The sequence below is a fragment of the Triturus cristatus genome, chromosome 1_2 (genome assembly GCF_964204655.1).
Source record: "Triturus cristatus chromosome 1_2, aTriCri1.1, whole genome shotgun sequence".
Taxonomy (NCBI): domain Eukaryota; kingdom Metazoa; phylum Chordata; class Amphibia; order Caudata; family Salamandridae; genus Triturus; species Triturus cristatus.
Genome location: NC_140580.1, coordinates 639,638,033 through 639,646,771, shown reverse-complemented (window position 1 = coordinate 639,646,771; position 8,739 = coordinate 639,638,033).

Below are 8,739 nucleotides of genomic sequence, written 5' to 3'. Positions count from 1 at the left end.
GTGATAATTGTTATAATATAAGTGGTTCTATTGTTGATAATGAAAGGTTTATTTATTTGACATTGCCAGAGAGTAAAACAGTCACTTTTGCAAACTTAGTTAAAGATGCTAATCATAGCATGAAATGTGGTGAGTGTAATTCTGACATGTTATCAACATTAATTTTAAGGGAATACGGACAGTATGTAATTTTAATGATGCAACGATGTAGAGCTGATGGATCAAAATTGGATACTTTAATAAAGAAGTTTACAGGACAGCAATTATCAATTTCAGGAAAAACTTTTGTAACTGTTGCAATAATTTTCCATGATGGACCTACTGTTACTTCTGGACATTACACAGTTTATCTAAAATGTGAAAAAGGATGGACACTGTGTAATGATTCCCAATTGATTTTCAAACAACGTTTGCCTTTTGATTTAGCAAATTCCTATCTAATCTTCCTGAAACCTAAATTTTAGAGAGACTTGGCAAGATCTGGACAAAATAATTTTACCATTTTACAGGATTACCATTGCAATTTTGTAGAAAAAAGATTTTTAAAATTATCATTTGGCCTAAAGGAAAGATAACCAATTGTAATGTGGACTTTTTAAATTTTTAATGCAATTTTGAAAAACCAATAATTTAGAGATTATCGGTAACTTCTGCACATTTTAAATTTTGGAATGTTATTGGACTGCCACTGGAAATTTTTTCAAAAATAATTTCAAAAATTACTATTTGGCCATGTGGAAAAGTAAGCAATTCTATTGTGGACTAAATAAATTATTCGAAAAATTTTCGTGAACCAAAATGTTACAGAGAATCGGTGAGATCTGGACAGATTAAACTTTAGAATTTTAATGGTTTTCCCTTGGAAATTTATTCCAGGGAAAGAATAAAAAATACTATTTGGCCTAAAGGAAATAAAATCAGATGTATTTTGGAGTTATTTGAGATATATTATTGTGAATGTACTTCTGAAACAAAAATATCAGACGGTATTTTAAAGAAAAAAGTATTGTTTTTAGATGACATTTTTTAAGAATAATATGCATTTCTGTAATGATAAGTTTAAGTGAGAAGAGATTCTGGGCTTTTTTAATACAATCTTTGAGATTGTTATTTTTTTTTGCCCGCTGTAAAATGATGAATGCAATTGCTTTCACAATTTATAGTGAAATGCAATATATTCTGAAAACAGCAAAAATAAGGCAAAAATATTTTTGGGGAAAAAATGTAAATATGTGTACTGTATTATAAAATGTTTTAAAAATATTAATACTTTTTTCTTTTTTTTCAGATCGATATAGAAAATTTTCGTAAACTACAACCATTTTAAAAACTATTTTTTAAAAAAACAAATGAATAAATATTTTTTTCAGTGAGTATGGTAAGTCAATAGTAATAATTGTAGTCTTTCAAGGACCTTGTAATGTGAAAAATGATTTTTAGTGTTTTTTTTTAAAAATAAAAAAAAGGTACGCTTACCGTACGCGTACGGTAAAAAAAAAAAAAAAAGTTTTTTAAAAAAAATGTAAAAAAAAGATGAAAGATAAGGTTGGCTCTTAAAAGAACCGTTGTGTTCATGCAGGGACAGAGGAAAGGAACCATGGGAAAATCATTCAAAGCTACAAATGTGCTGATCTATTTTGTTATTCACTAGGGAAACACTGGTCTCCCTATAACAAATTAGAGCTTTACAAAATGTGCAATGAATATCAACCTTCCGAAATCGAGGGTTCATTTCCAGAGGGCCAGCAAAAGGAGATTCTCCCCCCACAGATGAAGGGCTCACCTGACCTGCAGAAGAAGGAGTAAGCCCTGCAGGTGATGGTCCAGGCTGAGCTGCTGTGGATGTACTGGCTCGTCTTTCTGAAGAGTTACCTCCAAAAAGATGACCATGTGTCCTTCTGTGTACATCCTGGAGGTGTCTCTTCATGGTGTGATTCCCAAAGGAATACTTCCTGTTAGGATTACCTCTAGAAAGTACACGCTGACACAGCTTGCAAGTAACTAAGGGTGCATTCACCTTTTGCTGGCCTTCTGGAAAAGTAAAATAATCCCAAACATAAGAAGGTTTTACTTTCCTCGCTCTCTGCCTCAAGACAGTGCTGCTGGTGCTAGCCTCACTCTCAGAAGAGCTCTGCTGTTCTGCCATCGTATCCCAAAGACAAACCAGCTCCTTCTCCCAAGGGATCACAAGCAGAAATGAGGGGAATGGGTGTGGTGTAGGAGAGTTCTAGAACTGAAAGTAGTTTCAACCAATCAAAAGTTGTGTTTCAAGATCACATGACCTACCGTACGCTTACGGTACGCTTACGGTGCGCTTACGGCAAAAAGTACGCGTGCGCGTAAAAAAGACACGCGCTTGCGCACATGCGCATAACAGTCATTTCCCGGCACTTCCGCGTAACGTGCGCGTGTTGCGTAAGCGCGCACGCGTCCCGCGCGCAGTACGCGCGGCTACGCAAAGTGCGTAACTATACGCAAGCAGCGTAGATAGATTACGGACGTTGCGTAAACCGTACGCTTACCGTGAGCTTACGGTACGCGTACTATAAAAAAAAAAAAATAAAAATCTGGAAATAAATTTTACATGTTTATTTTAAAAAAATATATATAAAAAAAATATTTAAGGATTTTAAAAATTAAAGCATAGTCTTTATAAAAGATAAGAAAATTAAAATAAAAATATGTTTGAAAAAAATGAAGAATATAAAAAAAAAATAGCATTTAAAAAACCTTGCAAATTCACTGAAAAAACCATGGGTTTCACACACGTTATAGTTAGGAATTAGCATTTAAAAAACCTTGCAAATTCACTGAAAAAACCATGGGTTTCACACACGTTATAGTTAGGAATTAGCATTTAAAAAACCTTAGAAATTCACTGAAAAAACCATAGGTTTCACACACGTTATAGTTAGGAATTAGCATTTAAAAAACCTTAGAAATTCAGTGAAAAAACCATAGGTTTCACACATGTTATAGTTAGCTGGACATTTTACTCGTAAAAAACCAATGAAATTGCCCCGTTATAGTTAGTTCAGCTAACTATAACTCGCGCGCCCGCAATGCACTGCTGATGACGTCACATATTACATCACTCATGACATGGTCAGTGACATCACTCATGACATCACTGATGACATCTCAAATGACATCACTGATGACATCACTGATGACATCATCTAGTGAATGTGTGTTATTCTGAAAATTAAATATGTTTTATATATGTATATCTCATGGTCGATGGAAGAATAAATGGGTATATAAGTGTCTAAATGGATGATTTGTTTTTGAAAAATTGATTGTGTAACTGACTGATTAAGTGTATCATAGTGAATACATGGCTTAGTGAATAATGTTTAAATATGTAAATATCTGTATCAGTCTCTCACTTTGTGTATAAGTGGCTGCATGGGTTGGTGAGTAGCTACATGGGTGCCTATTTAGGTTATTAGTTGTTTTTTTGAGTATCAGTCTGAGTGTCTGCATGGTTCGGTGGGGGGTATTACGTAGTGCATCGGTGCATGAATGAGTGACTCACTGTTTGTATGTGTTGAACACAGCATGTGTGCAGGACTGTATGGGTGGATGAGTGTGTGTATGGGTGTGTTAGTGAGTGAATGACTGTCTCAATAGTGTCTTCAGGAGTAACTACATACGTTTTAAACTAGTATATGTGACTATTGGTGTATATATGTGAGTATATGTGAAAGTGAGAGATTGAAAGAGTTCCTGTATGAATAAGTATGTGTTTCTATAAGTGATTGTTTAAAAGACTAAGTATGTGTAAGTTTCCGTAGAAGTAAGTGTGGTGGTGTGTGTATAACTGTATATGCAAGTAAATGTATGTTTGATTCTTTATTAGCATGAGTGACTATGTGTGTGAGTAACTCTATGGATGAGTGGCATTGTGTAACAGGATGTATAGATGTATGAGTACATATGATGAGTGAGTACATGTATGAGTGACTGTATAGGACTGTTGGTGAATGAGTGGATGTGTATGTGGATCTTAGAATTACTGAAGAGGTTGTTGTAACTGGTATTGGTATGTCCATTGTTTTGAAATTTTTAGTCTCTATTTTTGAATGTGTGTATCAAAGCTTATATTAAGGTGAGAGGAGGTCTGCCACTCTATCACAAGGATGATGTCATCAGTGATGTCATCAGTGATGTCATTTGAGATGTCATCAGTGATGTCATGAGTGATGTCACTGACCATGTCATGAGTGATGTAATATGTGACGTCATCAGCAGTGCATTGCGGGCGCGCGAGTTATAGTTAGCTGAACTAACTATAACGGGGCAATTTCATTGGTTTTTTACGAGTAAAATGTCCAGCTAACTATAACATGTGTGAAACCTATGGTTTTTTCACTGAATTTCTAAGGTTTTTTAAATGCTAATTCCTAACTATAACGTGTGTGAAACCTATGGTTTTTTCAGTGAATATATATATATATATATATATATATATATATATATATTCACTTAAAAAAACATAGGTTTCACACGTTATAGTTAGGTGGATATTTCACTCGTAAAAAACCAATGAAATTCCCCCGTTATAGTTAGTTCAGATAACTATAACTCGCACGACCACCACTCTATCACAAGGATGATGTCATCAGTGATGTCATGAGTGATGCCACTGACCATGTCATGAATGATGTAATATGTGACGTCATGAGCAGTGGATTGCGGGCGTGCGAGTTATAGTTATCTGAACTAAGTATAACGGGGGAATTTCATTGGTTTTTTACGAGTGAAATATCCACCTAACTATAACATGTGTGAAACCTATGGTTTTTTAAGTGAATTTGCAAGGTTTTTTAAATGCTAATTCCTAACTATAACGTGTGTGAAACCTATGGTTTTTTCATTGAATTTGTACAGTTTTTTAAATGCTAATTTATTTATGTATTATTATTTTTTTTATATATTTATTTTACAATAAACTACGTATTATTTTTTTTTTGTGGGGGTTTTCACCATGCGCGCACGGTGCGCGCACCCCCATGATTTAAAAAAAATATATATATATATTTTTTTTTGTTTTGTTTTTTCACCGTGCGCACCCCCGCGATTTTTAAAAAAAAAACACATTTTTTTCTCTGCCTTTGGGGTCCTTCATGGACCCCCTGACAAAGGGTAGGGGGTCCGGAACTCTCTACCCTGCCCCCTTTTCACGTTCGCCACCTTCCTTTTTCACTCTCGCACTGAAAACAAACAAAATGGCGGCCGACACTTCCTGATTTCGACCAATTCGAATGTTGACTAACATGTAACCACCAATCAGAATTACGCTCGCGCACGTTAGGGTGCTCGCACGGTGCGCGCACGGTGCGCGCACCCTGCGCGCGTATAGATGTTGATATGCTTTTAAATGCTATTTTCTCAGATAATACTGAACAGATTTACACCAGATCTGCAGAAGGCACTTCCTTGACCTTATGGCTACCTCTCTGCCAAATTTCAAGTAATTCTGTTCAGCCGTTCGGGCTGTAGCTGTGTCTAAAGGTCCTATGGGAAAATGCATGGGGAAAACGCGTTTTGGTACCCCCCTTTTTTCTCGGCCCCTACTTGACGAATCACCCCAAGTCTTTCAGGGTAGGAGCTGAACGGAGCGCCCCATTAGTTTTGAAAATTTCGCGAGGATTCGTCAATCGGCGCAAAAGTTATTCAAAATAGAATTTTCAGATTTCCTATGGAAACACGATCCGAACTATAACTATCTACTGGCGACCGCCAGTAGATAATATATATATATTATCTACTGGCGGTTATAGTTAGGTCAGATAACTATAACTCGCGCGACCGCCACTCTATCACAAGGATGATGTCATCGGTGATGTCATGAGTAATGCCACTGACCATGTCATGAGTGATGTAATATGTGACGTCATGAGCACTGGATTGAGGGCGTGCGAGTGATAGTTATCTGACCTAACTATAATGGGGATATTTCATTGGTTTTTCACGAGTGAAATGCCCAGCTAACTATAACATGTGTGAAACCTATGGTTTTTTAAGTGAATATATATATATAAATATATATATATATTACCTACTGGCGGTCGCCAGTAGGTAGTTATAGTTAGGACCCTGTTTCCATAGGAAATCCACAACATTCTATTTTGAATAACTTTGGCGCCGGTCGACGAATCCTCGCGAATTTCTCTAAATAGGTGGGGTGCTACGCTCCGCTCCTACCCTGAAAGTCTCGGGGGGATTCGTCAAGCGGGGGCTGAGATAAAAGGGGGGTCCCAAAACGCGTTTTTCCCATGCATTTTTCCATAGGACCTTTAGACAGGGCTACAGCCCGAACGGCTGAACAGAATTACTAGAAATTTGGCAGAGAGGTAGTCCTCAGGTCAAGGAAGTGCCTTTTGTAGGTTTGGTGTAAATCTGTTCAGTAGATTCTGAGAAAATAGCCTTTAAATCAATATATATATCTGAGCCAGCTTACGGTACGCTTACGGTGCGCTTACCATACGCGTACGGTGGCGTGCGCGAGCGCGATTCTGATTGGCTGTTACATCTAAGTAAACATTCGAATCGGTCGAAACCAGGAAGCGGCGGCCGCCATTTTCTCTCTCGCACTCTGAGGGGGGGGGGCTGTAAACAAAGGCAAAAAACATATAAAGGGGCTGTTTAGACAGCGCCCATGCACATAGCCATGTTAGTTGAGTCCTCAAAGATCCCCCAAGGGCAAAAACGGTAAATTTTTATTTTTTGAAAATTTCGCCGATGACGCTTACCGTACGCGTACGGTGCGCTTACGCTAAAAATTTTAATAAAAAAAAAAAAACACTCTCTGTGCATGACATATTATTGTCATCACTTACAAATTAAATTTAACAGATTACCTATCACAAGGAAGCGCATAATATGTCCTCCATGTGCGCACGGTGCGTAACGTGGGCACGCGGTGCGCGTAGCGCACTGCGTGCCCACCTTGCGTGTACGGCACTAACTGCGTAAAGTGGGCACGCGGTGCGCGAAGCGCACCGCGTGCTCACCGTGCGCGCACGGAACGACTGCGTTAAGTGGGCGTGCACGCCACGAATGGCGTAAAGTAACTTAGCATTTAAAAAACCGTACAAATTCACTGAAAAAACCATAGGTTTCACACACGTTATAGTTAGGAATTAGCATTTAAAAAACCTTGCAAATTCACTGAAAAAACCATAGGTTTCAGACATGTTATAGTTAGCGGAAATTTTACTGATAAAAAACCAATGAAATTCCCCCGTTATAGTTAGTGCAGGCAACTATAACTCACGCGACCGCAATCTTCTGCTGATGACATATGTGTCTTTATGGAAAAAAAATATTTGTCATATATGTATAGCTAAAAATTTAAGGAAGAAGACATGGGCAAATAAATGTCTAAATACAGTATTAGCATCAGCAGAGGATTGCGGTCGCGTGAGTTATAGTTGCCTGCACTAACTATAACGGGGGAATTTCATTGGTTTTTTATCAGTAAAATTTCCGCTAACTATAACATGTCTGAAACCTATGGTTTTTTCAGTGAATATATATATATATATATATATATATATATATATATATATTACCTACTGGCGGTCGCCAGTAGGTAGTTATAGTTAGGACCACGTTTCCATAGGAAAACCTCAACATTCTATTTTGAATAACTTTGGCGCCGGTCGACGAATCCTCGCGAATTTCTCAAAATAGGTGGGGCGCTACGCTCCGCTCCTACCCTGAAAGTCTCGGGGGGATTCGTCAAGCGGGGGCTGAGATAAAAGGGGGGTCCCAAAACGCGTTTTTCCCATGCATTTTTCCATAGGACCTTTAGAACGAGCTACAGCCCGAACGGCTGAACAGAATTACTAGAAATTTGGCAGAGAGGTAGTCCGTAGGTCAAGGAAGTGCCTTTTGTAGGTTTGGTGTAAATCAGTTCAGTTGATTTTGAGAAAATAGCCTTTAAATCAATATATATATCTGAGCCAGCTTACGGTACGCTTACCGTACGCTTACGGTAAGCGTACGGTGGCGTGCGCGAGCGCGATTCTGATTGGCTCTTAGATCTTAGTAAACATTCGAATCGGCCGAAACCAGGAAGCGGCGGCCGCCATTTTGTGTATTTCACTCTGAAAAAAAAGAGTGAAAACAAGGAAAGGGGGCAATGAGGAGAGTTACAGACCCCCTAACAATTGTAAGGGGGTCAAAGAAGGACAGAAAAGTACAAAGAAAACATTTATTGATTTTAAAAAAAATCACGGGGTACGCGTACGGTAAGCTCACGGTAAGCGTACGGTAAAAAAAATAAAAATAAATAAATGAAAATCAGATTTAAGAGTTTAGAAATTAGGGAGCTCTAAAAAGAGCTGTTGTGTTTATGGAGTCATTTTTTTAGTGGTACCTACAAGTAAGTACCGATGCAGAGTCTAAGGTTCAAGAGGAAGACTCTGTTCCCTTCATCATTGAAGTGCACACCATCTCCTCTATAAATGTCTTGCATGTCGTAACGCAAGTTGTTGTGGTAAATGGCACCCATACCATAGTCACGGAGGAAAGCAGAAACAGATTTGTTGACGTGCTTTCTTGCTTTGTCAATCTGTGGACAGAAATGATTGGACCAGTTCCATTTTTGCCTTTGGCATATGTTGGAAAACACAAAGGCAGTTTTAGGGAAAAGTGAAAACAGTTGTGCAAAGGTGTCCTTCATAAGCATTTCCAGACCTACCCCAGTCAAAGTGCCTAGGTCATTGC